The sequence below is a fragment of the Protobothrops mucrosquamatus genome, unplaced genomic scaffold, assembly GCF_001527695.2.
Source record: "Protobothrops mucrosquamatus isolate PMUCROS unplaced genomic scaffold, P.Mucros_1.0 scaffold490, whole genome shotgun sequence".
Classification (NCBI taxonomy): Eukaryota; Metazoa; Chordata; class Lepidosauria; order Squamata; family Viperidae; genus Protobothrops; species Protobothrops mucrosquamatus.
The window spans coordinates 559531-574141 of NW_015386808.1; positions in this window are offsets into that span (position 1 = coordinate 559531).

Consider the following 14611-nt stretch of genomic DNA (forward strand, 5'->3'; position numbering starts at 1 on the left):
TACCGTATGTATGAAATAGAAAAAAAATCTGCCTAAAATATAACATGAATTGTATTTTAGTTGCTTCACAATACGCAAAACAAGTAGCTTGATAATGCACAATAGCAAATGTGCATACAAACATATACACACACATATACAGAGACAGAGTATTAGCATCAGCTTTCTAAGCAACTTTATGATCCTTGCAAAAGTCACAGCTTTAATGATCTAAGAGAGCTGCTTCATGTCATTTGCATGACTGTACAGAGTCTTCACTTAACAACAGTTGCTTAGCGACTGTTCAAAGTTATGATAGACTTACCTAGAGCTACAGTATTTATGACCCAGTTTCGAAGTTCTGACAGTTGCATCCCCCTGCAATCATGTGATCCCATTTTGAGGACTCTCTGTAATAGAATGATTCACAGTGCTCTGTTACACACAACTGCATAATGTTCAGATATTAACTTTCTGACCTTCTAACATCAAATCCTTCCTTCGTTCCTTCCTTCGTTCCTTCCTTCGTTCCTTCCTCCCTCCCTCCCTTCCTCCTTTCAATTTATTTGTTTTGGCATTAAATATGTTATTTAATTTCTGGTGTCTAGACTGCTACTTAGTCAACCTGTTCAGCCAATGGTGCCTGGATCCTGTCATGCAAGGATAACAGATGTTGATGTGGCTGGACACAGCGAAAAGTATGTCTCATGCAACTGTTGGCATGGAAGTTTCAAAATTTATGAGAGAAACAGTATTCTTTTATGCAGTCCCTGCTATACATTAAAGATACTAGGGGTCCTTGTTATCCATGGTTCTATGTGTAGGTGTCCTCTGTTGCTAAAAAGATACTTTACTTCAGATTCCAAAAGAAAGATTTTAATGGTTCTGCAATTTTGGAATTAGATTTTTGTTTTTATACGCTTGTGCAAAATGGTGACAGGTTTTTCCTTATGCTCAAAATATATTTTTTCTTGTCTTGATAACAGTGGTTTTGTTATCAGTGTTATCACTGGACCTTAACCCCCATAAATAATAAAAGAGCTATTTGTATAATTTACATCTCCCCTCCCCCGTCCGCGGATTAAACTTTCAAATCCCAACTCTCCAGGTACACTATTTTGTTCCTATTTGGGTCATGTAGTAATCTCTTTTTTTGTGTAAGTTGACTCTGTGATTGTTGATACTTAGATAGGCCTTAATTTGTGATGGATACAGAAATATATGTGCTGCCATAATAGAACTGTACTACTAGTAATTTTTTTCACGTCTTTGACTCATTATTGACTTGTGGCAAGTGCCTGGACAAGTCCCTGCAGTTTTCTTGTCAACATTTCCAGAAGTGTTTTGTCATTACCCTCTTCTTCCTAGGATCAAGAAAGAGTGACTGGCCCATAGGAGGACCAAAACTAAGGGAGGACCAAAACTCATAGGGAGGACCAAAATTCATAGTCTCCTGGTTTCTACAGTTATGGTCCACTTCATCATCTTTGTCACATGATGAATGGATCTGGGAAGGCAGGGCTGAGATGGTTGTCATGAATTCACATTTTAGTAAAATTTTAAAAAGTTGAGGTCCACGTTTGGTCAGAACAACGTATCCAGGCAAGATGTAAATTCTAATAGAACAAAATCAAGACCATCAAAGATTAGATTCATAATGATGAAGCACATGGCCCAGGAGAGCTTCAAGTAAGTACAAACAGAGTCATTCAATAAGTGCAAATATTGCTTAGCAACAAGCTTATCAAATTTAGTCACCATCAGAGCTGCAGTTCCAGTTAGGAACTGAAGCCTTTGTATAGCATTTATATAGCAGTCCTGATTTGTAAAGCAATTGTGTCTGTAACAATATCTGAACAGCATATAGCTTTCTCACAACAGGAGGCTTATGTAGAAAACATAGGCTTCATAGGATGGATTATCCAGGATATACTAATATCTATGGTAAACCTCTGGAGCAAATAGCTTTCTCCTACTGATAATTCCTCAACAACTCTTCTTTAGTATTTTAAAGATGTTTTTCCTTAATTTTCCTTGTAATGCCAAAATCCTAAATTTCTAATTTAAATACTATTCCAGTGATGGCGAACCTTTTAGAGACCGAGTGCCCAAACTGCAACCCAAAACCCACTTATGCATCGTTGACTGCTGGGTGGGTGTGGCCCATTGGCTGGGTGTGGCCCATTGGCTGGGCGTGGCTGCGGTGGTAACGGCAGACTGGGTGGGACTAAAAAGTTCAATCAATCAATTCCAATTTTGTGAGATCTTTTTTTTCCCACGAGAAGTTGAAATTGACTGATTGAACCTTTTTTTTTTTTTTGCACATGGCGGCGGAGGCCTAAAGCAAAAAGGTTTTATAAAACCCAGCTGAAGGCCTAGGACTAGGGCGACGGCACGCGTGCCCACACAGAGGGCTCTGAGTGCCACCTCTTGCACCCGTGCCATAGGTTCGCCACCACTGTACTATTCCATATTTTCCAATTCCTCTAACTCTGAATGGCAGAACAAGTTGTCATCTTTTTTTAAAAAAACTTTTTATTAATTTTCCAATGTTACAATGTTACTTCCGGTTTGCCCCAGCCACCATGGATGTCTGGGAGATGAGCTTCGTCTCCCCCATCCAGTTTTGCATCGCTGGGGGGCCCTGAAAAGGGTTGAAAGTCGCCCCGTAGAGGTGACCAGCAAGGAGGGGCTCTCGCTGGATTGCAGGAGAGCAATAGTTCTCCTGCTAGAGCCGGCGAATCCCTCCAAACCGGCGGATGAAAGACCAGCCCTAGAAATATGGCTCGTCACTAGGCTGCAGACAGCCGAAGTCACACTCACCATCTGGCAACTTCAAAGCAGCGTGGAAAGGACTGGGTGAGATCTACCTCTCTTAAATCCTAATTGCTTTTTTGTACCTATTCAAGCTGCTAAAGTACTTTCCCCCCTGTGGAGAAGGAAGGGGGATTTTAGCCCTCTCTCCAGAGACAGCGGCGATTGATTATACAGGGGAGTTTTGAAAACATTGAAATAATAATTGGATCCCAATTGGAACTTTATTTCCTAAAGCTTGTGGATTAAAAGATTTTTGATTATCTACTTTCTACTTTCTATTTTTATTTGAAAGTCTGGGTTTTTCCTCTTAAAATAGAAGAAAAAAACCGAAAGGATTAAAATAACTTTGAGATTTAAAGGAATTCCTTAAACAGTGGGGTGACATCTTGTGGCTAAACCTGAAATTGCACTTTGTTATTCTTAAAGAAAAGAGACTTGGCTGACAGTTCAGAAAAAAAGATAAGATTCATGTAACCTTGAACACCAGCTGTGAGAGTTTTAGCTCTGTTTTTTATTTATTGGGGGGGGGACTATAAAAGTTTTCAATTCAACTCATCACTATGGAAGACCAGGAACAGATCTTTCCTATGGAAGAAATACAAAAATAAATTTTTGCTATGTTGAAAATAACTTACCAAACTCACCAAACTCTTCTTACAGCTGGTGATGAAATAAGAGCTTTTGGGGGAAAACCAGAAAGCGTCTTACATATGCAAACTCAGACTTTGACTATAACTAAAAACCTATCTATACAGAATACAACAGAAAAAATCGAACAATTAAATATTATGACAGAAGACCTAACTGCCCAACAAGTATAGACAACAGAAAATTCAGAAAAAAAATTGACAACATGGATGGAAGAAAAAACTTGCTATATAAATCAGAAGGAATTTGAAGATCAAGAGAAACAGATGGAAGAAAAGATAAACAGTTCAGGACAACTACGTCAAGAGGAGAAAATAAAGAGACAATCTGGTAGTCCTGCCAGACCCCTCAGCCTTCCAAAAATGGCGACTGAATGGTCATCTCAATATGACATAATATATACAATAATACAAGAATTCTTTGAGGACCCTGAAGCAAGAACATGGAAGATGATTTGGCAAAGAAAAAAAGACAGAATAAGACTGAAGAAGAATGGAGTGTGGACATATTTAGGAAGTTTAAAATAGAATATACCTAATTAGACAAGATCCGTATTTTGAATACAAGATATTGTTATGATGTGAAGATAAAGAAAAATGTTGGCTAATTAAAGCCTAGATCCATAAATATCAACAGTTAAATTGAAATATTGAGTTGTTTATAAAGGTTAGATAAAGGTGATTAAGACATATATATGTTAAGAGTGATGTAACGTAATTAACATGTTTTGATGTAGTAATAAGAATAAAAATTATAAGCTTAAATATGAGAAAGTGGACATAAGGAAGAATGCTGAAATGGGAGAAATTTTGGTTATTGAATCTATAATATTTGGAAATTATAATGAAAATAAGAATATTATATTGTATTACTAATCTGTTGATATAGAAGTGAGATAGATAAGATATGTATCCGGAACACTAGATGTTGGGGGAGGGGAATTGTGACAAAGGGAATTGGGGTCATTTAAACATTTGGAAATGATAAATATTAAACGTTTAATTTAAATATCAACACAAAATTAAAGCTGGGAAAACTCATAAGATTATTGATGGTCCAAAAGATGGAATGTTAAAATAAATAAGACATATAAAATTATTGATAAATGTAAGAAAGCTATTAAGTAGCTGATGGATAGAATAAGAAGTATACTAATTTAAACAAGAGACAGTATGTATTAAGGGAAAAGAGAGAGGAAATATTGGCTGTAATAGTTGGAGATTTGTATTAATAATATTTGTATGTAATGAAATTATTGTAACTCAGACACCACGTTGCTTTTCAAAGATATAATTGTAACACAAGTTGTCATCTTATCAGCACCAAAAGAAAAGTATTGTTAATGTTAAATCAGTTTCTGACTTCACAACATTGCTGTCATCCCTGCTTAGTTTCTCTCATGCTGGGAGGCCTACCAAAAGGATTTTAGTTACGCAGACTCTTCATGAAGGGTAGAAATGAATAGGGTTGGTTACTTAATGCTTCATATTTTTATCTGTTGTTCCTAACAGATAATCAATAAAATTTAGATTTTGCTGTACAGAGTTTTTACTAAAAATTGCAAGACTGTTTCTTTTCACAGGTATTTTCAAAAAATACAATCTTGCCAAGGTTTGGAAGCACAAACTTCCAGCAACAGTTCACCAGTGGTGCTTATGAGACAACCAGGACTGTACCCAGGATTCTCCGGAGCACCTCCATCTCAGTCCTCATCTTTGCAATCTATGCATCAACATCTTCCACAGCAATGCTACCTTCAGGTGAGCTGGAACAAATATATTTAATGTAAATCCCACTTGAATGTCCTTTTAGCTGGAGGGGCAGCTCAAAGAAAAAGTAATAATGTTTCTTTATTCTCCATTCTTCATTGGAGGTGGTGACCTTTTGAGAGCTGTATGCAACGAAATTTCATTTTAATGCATGCTGATTAGTGTACATTCAAAGTGACAATAAGGTTATTCTATTCTGTTCTGTTCTGTTCTCTATACAGCAATGAAGGGAATTTCTTTCTGAGTTGCAAAACTTGAACTTGGCCATGAGTTATTGACATCAACGTCTGCAAGTACGCATATATTTTTGGGCATGTTGCTATTGTACAGGAAGTCCTTGACTTACAACAGTTTATTTAATGACTGTTCAAAGTAACAACGGCATTGAAAAAAGTGATTTATGACTGTTTTTCACACTTATAACCATTGCAGCATTCCCATTGTCACATGATCAAAATTCAGAGTCTTGGCAACTGACTCCTGTTTATGACAGTTGCAGTGTGCCAGGGTCATATGATTCCCTTTTGCGAACTTCTGACCAGCAAAGTCAATGGGGAAGCCAAATTTACTTAATCGTGTTACTAACTTAACAACTCCAGTGATTCACTTAACATCTTTAGCAAGAAAGGTTGTAAAATGGGGCAAAATTCACTTAATAAGTGTTTCACTTAGCAACATAAATTTTGGGCTCAGTTGTGACGTAAGTCAAGGACTACCTGTATATGTAGCAAAAGCATCCTATCTTTTAAAAATAATTCCTATAGCAGACTTATTTCATATATCATTTCTTGAATTACATTATATATCTATTTTATACCATATTGAACCCCAAGTTTTATTTACATTCATTGTCATTTGATTTGATATTATGCCTGGCTGCACTTAGGACCTTTCTTGACCTACTGTATATCTTTTTTTTAGTAAGGTACAAATGGAGTTGTTTTACTGCATCAACACAATCTAATTTAAATTAATCTTTAATATTAATATTTAAACTATGTCCATCAATAATGGATTCCAATTGCTATATTGTGATGTTTGCATTCACTCTTTTCAATATATTACTACAGATGCTGATTCTATTGTAATCAAAATAAGAGACATGTAGAAAAATTCATAACAATGCCTGTACTATTATATTCGTAATGATTGCCAGCCAAAATCCTCAACAGATTGCAGTAACTTTGAATAATATTAAATTTTTCTAAAATTTAAGTATTGTTTTACTAAACTGGTAACCAATAGTTTAGATAATTCTGCATCTGTATGCTGTTTAAATAATAAACTCAACCCTCCCATAAATAACTCTCATCAATCAACCCTCATTTAAGCAGTTTTCTTACAACATCAAACAAAAATGAACAGAGATCAAAAATCTAAGTTTTCGAAGAATAATCCACACACTGACAGTACTATCTTATTAATATATTCCCTAATATCATCTTTCTGCTAAAACTATCTAATTTTGTAGTCTGTCATACAAGAAGGATCATTTGGATTGTTTTTTGATAAACAGCAGTACTATGTCTACAGAAATGTTACATCATCCAAAGGACATCTACAAAGGCCCTTTGCGCAAAGCTATTAAGACTGTAACTCATAGAATAGAATAGAATAGAATAGAATAGAATAGAATAGAATCTTTGTCACTTTAAATGTACACTAATCAGCATACATTAAAATGAAATTTCGTTGCATTCAGCTCTCAAAAAAATACCATTATGCATATATCCCCCCACACACACACATATGACACAAAGAAACATCACAGTCTAGTTCAAATGTATACATATATATGGCGGGGAAAAGGAATCCTGCGAATTTACAAGACAATAAACCTTATGAACTTCCTCTTTCATATATGCATATAGCTTTTTGTTATATTTATAGGAGATAGGTTATTTTCTATTCTTATTGATTGGTGCAAGGATTAAAAAAAAAAGACTCTTAGGTAACTTATTCTAATTAAAAGTTTTTCTTTGATAGTAATATGTATTTTATTTTCTGAGTTCCTGCTGTTTAAACTCCTTTATATTTAAAGATTTCAACTGATTTAAAATAGTTTCATTTTGAACTACATTTACTTACAGTATTCTACTAACAGTTCTTTAGCATGAAAGTAAAAAGAGCATTCTCTATTAGACATATTTCAAATATTTCTAACATAGGAGGAAGCTAACTGTAAATTAGTTTCAGTACTGTATGTATATGTATAGAAAAAATTGCTTATATTTCATGTACATCATGCAAGCATCAGTATGTTTGTTCATTTATTTTTCATATTTCTTAACCACCCACCTCTCTCAGTTTATTATCTGGAACAAACTGTTTTAATGCGATTATTGTGCAGGAAAATGGGCAGTGTACATGAGGTCATTATTTCTAAATCTGACTTTAGCACATTGTCTTTGTCAAGTGCACTTCCTTTTGTTTTATGCACCATAATAACTTCCTTGTTCCTTTTGTTTTTTCCTTTTGCTACATGGGAACTCCCTGAATGATGATTTGATTTTGATGGTTTTTGATATTATAGCTAGTAAGTTAGCACTTAAAATAAGTCATTTTTTCATGGTGAACTTAAAGTAGGAGATATGAACCCACTTTATCAGTAATAAAGTCTATTAATAGATGCTATCAATCACTAGACATAAAACACATTTAGTTTTTATAACAAGTTTGAAGTGTTAATGTGAGATATAGAACTCAGTTGGACTGATTTTCCAAATGTACATTGACTTGATCTGACTTGGTTTCTTCATACGTTATCTTTAGTGAAGTGTGCAAACCAACGTTTGCATTTCTTGCGTCAGATGAGAGAGCACATCTTTCTCGTTCTGTCCTGGACCCTTTTAAAGAGGCATGACTGAAAGCATTTTGACAAACTGCATCACTGTTTGGTTTAGTGGTAGCAATGCCTCAAATAGAAGGTCCATACAGAGAGTGGTAAGGAAAGCTGAGATTATAGGAAGCTCGCTTCCTGTTATTCAGTATACCGCTTATAAGCGCTATGTGCTTAGAGCTCGAAACATTGTGAGAGACCCCGTTTTACGTCTGTTTCTATTGTTCCCCTCTGGGAGGAGGTTTCAAAGTATTTATAGCAGAACTACTAGATTCTGTAACAGCTTTGTTCCTTATGCTATCCGTCTTGTAAATTCGCAGGATTCCTTTTTTTTTTGCCATGTATATGTATACATTCAAACTAGACTGTGATGTTTCTCTGTGTCATATACATGTGTGTGTATGTGGGTATATGCATAATGGTATTTTTTGAGAGTTGAATGCAATAAAATTTCATTTTAATATATGCTGATTACAGTATACATTTAAAGTGACAAAGATTCTATTCTATTCTATTCTATTTTATTCTATTTTCACTTGAAAATGCAAATAAATTAAAATATTGATGCCAAGCAAGATTGTCATAGAAAGATTGGAGCTGTTGCAAAATACAATAGAAAAATATCTGATTCAAAATTGAATTAAGAGAGAAATTTTGATGACATAGGTTAAAAACAATCTATTCCCTGATTACTGTCCAAGCCCTTGATTAAATCAAAGAATTCCAGTTTAATTAAGCCTTTGGTCTATAATTGTACTAAATCTGGACCATGATTAGTGTATGTGACTATATATATTAGTGACTATATTAATATAGTCAAATAGGTAAAAAAAATCACACGTTTGCAATAAAAACTGAATTCATTATTTTTGACTTGTTGAATCATTTTTAACTGCATTGCATTTTATGTCTTATATATAGGTACAGCCGGCAGACTCTTTGCACAGGGTGCAAGCAGATTCTCTGTCTGTCTCTCTACAGGAAGGAGGTATCGAGTACCATCACATGCCAATGAAGCAACAACCTGGTACCAGAAGTATCATGAGCTTATCTGAAAATTTAAATGTGCAACATCGGCAATAGATTCTGCCTTCTCTGTCAATGCACAATTAACTTCATTAGTGGGAGGGGAATGTTTGTGTTATATGGAATACTAGGACCTTGGTGAAATAGTGCTATAAAATGGAAAGGGAACATTTTGCAGGTATTTGCACTATTTTGTAATTATGTTATGAAATAATAAGACTGCAGTGTTTTGGATTCCATTTACAAAGAGTGTTTCAGTTATGTGGGAGTATGAATGTAGCACTTGTTTGCAACATCTGAATGGAATTGTGTGTTTTCCTAGGAAAGATGTACCTAATTTAAGGTTTTTCATATTGTTGCTACACATACTCTGAACCCTTCAGTAGATGGAATCTAAAATGCTGCACAGCAATAATGACCACTAATACTAATATGTACCATTACTTTGACACTAGGGCGCTAACTGCTACATGTTCCTAGAAGACTCAGCTGAATAGTTTGATCAGAAAGTGTTAAAGTGGGAAAAAACACTTGGCTTTCATTATTTTGATCATTTAAAATGAAAACCATTGGTTAGAAAATATATATTTAGAAGATTTTATTTTTTATTATGGCTTATTGTTAATTGTTTTGCACAACTGCACAAAGAGCATAACTTGGCACTTTGAATTAGGAAAATTCCTCTTTCAGCAGCCAAACAAGCAGTGAGATAGATCATGCTGTCATTTTTTTAGAACAACCGACACATTTTTAATCAGTACCCTTTGGACTCTTAAATTACAACATAATTTGAACAATAGTAGTGAGGTGGGTTCCAAAGATGACAGTTCTTTAATGTTACCTGTCGAAGGATAAGTAAATCATATCATATTTGTCAATTTGATTCGTGTTAGTACGTCGATAAATAAGGTTGTATTTTAGTACGACAGGTTTGAGAACTTTATAAAAAAAAAGAATATTACCTTCTCAAAAAAGCGATCAGACAGAACAAACAGCTGAAGAATATGCACTGTGTCACAGCCCATTAAGTGGAAAAATGCTGCAATTCTATTACATATCTATTTCATGATTACATTTAAGGTGGAATTTTCCTTAAAGCGTTGCACTTTGTATGCTTTGCGTTAATGTTTCTAAGAGATATTTTATGTCATTATAGAATAAATAAATAAATGTTAAAAAAATCAAAACCCTGACCAATTTCTATATAAAATAAAAGTGTATGGGAATATGTGGAGATTATTTTGTGTATGGAAGATGAACTGCTCTTAGTTTTTTGTAATAATTTTTATTAGAGATTGCAAATACAAAGACTAATACAAACTGAGAAAAATATAAAAAGTAAAGAGAAAAAGAGAAGTAAAAAGAGATAGAAAAAAGGAAATAAAAAGAAACAAACAAAAAACAAAGATATACAAAAGTTGATTCCCCCTCCTCCAGAGAAGTAACTTAACTTCAGTAAAAAAAAATCTCCTCTCCATATCTCATCCCTTAGCAATAATCAAATTATAAAAGCCCATCATTCAGTTCTAATCAGCAAAAGTCTATTAAAAGCTACCAGATATAGTAACATATTATATTTTAATTTTAATAAATCTACTTTATATTCCAATTTATTACTTTATCTAAGATGAACTCTTTTTTAGAACTCTTTTGTTTTTAAACTTTTTTGTGGGTGAGAATTTAAATATAGTAAGACAGCTTGAGAGTTATAGGTTTAATACACCTGTCTACAATATGCTTTTGGTAAGACATATGCTTTGATCGAAAACATAAAGGGCCAAACCACCCTATGATTTGTTTTAACATGGCCATTGCCTATGGCTTCTATCCATTGTGTCTTCCATTTCTCATCCTGTCCCTTGAGGCAAGTAGCAGCATTCAAAAGGCATAGTATTCAGCAAGATTAATAAGTTAACTATTTAGTGTGTAATACAACATATACAGTATGGAGTGAACGCAGATGCTCATTTACCAAGTAGTAACATATTAAGGCATATAGGAAATATTCCTCTGTAGCTTTCCCCCCATACAATCAGCATAATTATCTTACACTTCTGTTAAAACCCAGTTATACATATTCAATGCCATTTAAATGTCTGATGTTTAGAGGCTGATAGGATAACACAGGTTGTCCTTAGTTAACTATCAATTGCTTAGCAACCATTCAAAGTTGCAATGGCACTGAATGAGTGATATTTATAACTGATCCTCAAAGTTCCAGCCTTCCTATGGTCATATGGGTGATCTGAGCACTTGGCAATTGGCTTGCACTTACGATGGTTGCAGCATTTCCCAGTCATGTGAGCGCCATAATGCAACTTTCCTTTCCTTTCTCACAAGAAAAGTCATTGGGGAAGCCAGCAGAGAAAGTTGGAAGTTGGTCCTGCAAGTTTTTCTCCAGGGATCTCACACTATGTAATGTTTTTGCCACAATATCCCCTTTCCAGACCCATGCACTTTTGCAGCACTGCAGCACCTCCTCCCCAGCCTGTATACACTCGTGTGGTCCCAGAGCACCCGACTCAGGAATGGGACAACTCACCATGGCCAGCTCACCGTGGGACAACTCGCCACAGGACAATTTAACAATTCAATTATTTAAAATAAATAAAAAATCATTTTAATTTTTGTCATTCACATTTGATTTTGTCCCTCCTTTTGCATCCTTTCCTTAATGATTCTATTCCACCATTTCTTTGATATTAAGTGTACTAATTCTTGTCCTGCAGCGAGTTGTCCCACCGTGAGTTGGTTATGACGAATTGGCTGTGGCGAGTTGTCATAGACCTTCCTGACTCATTTTGAAATATTTGCCTACCCTCTGACCTGCTTGTGAGCCACTCATGACTTGCAACTTCCAGCTAGCTTTCGCATTGTCTTTACTTATGGGAAGCCTGCAGGAAGTTGAAAATCATAGTCATGTGAGGTTCTTGCTTAATGATTCATGATTTTTGGTTAACAATGGCAACAGGGACTGCCAGGATTGTTCTAAGCCAGCGGCTCCCAACCTTTTCTATACCCTGCACCCTAAAACGCTTCTGATATATTCTTCCACCCCTTACAAAAGTTCGAAATAACAGTAACGAATTATGCAAATACATTGTAATTTTGAAAATCCAAGTTTTCGCACCCCCGGTTGGGAACCCCTGCTCTAAGCGATGTGGTCATGTAACATCATGCTTTACGACTGCAGTATTTAGCAAACAGAAATTCTGGTCTCAATTACCATTGTTAAGCGAAGACTACTTGTATGTTTAATCAAATTGTATTAATTTTTCTATTTAATGTTTAAGGTCATGATCACAACATTTTCTGTTCTCACTATGTTGCTACTATGGATGCAGTATAGCAGTGTTTCAAAAAGCTTGTTGCTACAAATGGTATACCTTGAAAATAGCCATGTTTCTCTCAATGTAGTACCATAGCAAACCTTGCCCTTCAAGAATTTTAGTTACTGTAGAGTTCATGTACATGCCATGGTGAGCTGACACCTTGCTAGGTTTTTTTGGCTAGCAAGACAGCTTTTCCAAGGGAATCACTGCTGGATCCTGGATCCTAACTGCATAATCTCTCCAGAACAAAGGAGAGATAATTTGAGATTATTCATGTGGCTCTGGACAACTGCTTCTCATGAGCAGACTGTGGAAATTGCTGTTTTGTGGTATCGCTGACAACTGGGACTATGTTAAGCTCATACTCACAAAACAGCCTTTATGGATATTAAATTTTGCCGAGCCTTATATGTTAAGCTTGTTTTTGTTTTTTTTTGTTTTTTGCATATTAAGACTCTTCAGACTGGCAAGGTTTTTTTTACTGTATTCATTGGCTGAGTTTCCACCTCTTTAAAAGATGATGGTGTAAATTTGATTTTAAAAGCTTTAAAAATATATTATATTTGGAGCAAAAGGGAATTTAGTATATGGATTTTGAAAGTTAGTAATAGATTAAGGGGCTAGAGAGATTTGGAATTATAATTTTGAATTATTTAGAAGATATTTTCTCAATGGAAAATAGAGATTACTTTATTGTTTTTTAATGATAAGGAGACCTTGAAGGCTGGACACTAGAGCCAGAGGATAAGAACAGAAATCATTAGTGCCTTTTTTATAGAATGAATCAAATGATCAACAAATTAACAGATCATATTCTAATGAAGTTGTAAAACAACTGTGAGCTGCAATGGATGTCTATGAAATTAATCTGAAGGGGATTTAAAAGTAATACAAATGGATTAGATAGATGACTCATTATTTAAAGGAGATGAATAGTTTTTAAACCAGGAATCTGATCTAGATATCTTTTTAGTCTAAAGAGACAAAAGAGCTCTGCTAAGATTTCGAAGGATTTTTTTTTAAGTGACAAAGGATAATTTTATGTATTGATACAAAATAAATCTATTAAAGTTTTGAAGGATTTTTTGCTTGAAACACAGCTAAGCAGCACGCCTCTGAGATTTTTTAAAAAAAGAGTTAAAGAATAATTCTAAAAAATCAGAAAATATGTATATGGTAGACTTATTTAACCAGGGTTAAAAGAAGACAATAGTTGAATTTGGTTGCCCTTATTGGACTTTTGCTGACAAAGATAGATTTATGTATCATTTGGATCTTATTTTTCTTACCTAAGAGATGAGACATGGAGAGAAGAGAGATTATGTTTTATTTAGAGGCAGTGATAAGTTATTCAAGTTGTTTTTATCTGCTGGAATGAAGGGGAAAGTCATTTCTTTTTCCTTTCTCTTTTCCTTTCTCCCTTCTTTAAATTACACCCCCCTTTCTTTTTATATTTTTATGTTTGTATTTTTGTAATTTGTATTGACTTTTATTCTCATGTATAATTCTTAATAAAATTATTTGGAAAAAAAAATCCTAGGTCCAATAATCTGTAATCAATAAAATTATTTTGAAACTGTTTTTTTCCCTGCCTAAGCTTCTCTTCATGTTCACTTGACACCCACTTTATCAACTGGATTTATCTTCTTTCTATGTAACAAATCAGAGTAGATTACTGTAACACAGTGGCTCTCAATCTGTGGTCCACAGACTCCTGGGGGGGGGCATGATGTCACAGCCGTGAAGCTTGAAAATTTTTTAAATCTTTAAAATTTAAATCTTGGTGGTCTGTGCCCACAAAAGGTATTTAAAAGGGGTCTGTGGTGAAGAAAAGGTTAAGAACCACTGTTGTAACACATTCTATATGGAGCTGCCCTTGAAGACCATCAGGAAGATTCAGCTAGTGCAGAGTGGCGCAGTGGTTAGAATGCAGCACTGCAGGCTACTTCTGCTGACTTCCGGCTGCCAGCAGTTTGGCAGTTCAAGTCTCACAGGCTCAAGGTTGATTTAGCCTTCTTCCGAGGTCAGTAAAATGAGGACCCAGATTGTAGGGGGCAGTATGCTGACTCTGTAAACCTCTTACAGAGGGCTGTGAAAGCACTGTGAAGCAGTATAAGTGTTATTGCTATGTGTGGCCACAGGTTGGCAAACATCACATCTCTGCTCCTTAAGCTGCACTGGCTGCCAGTCTGCTTTTGGGT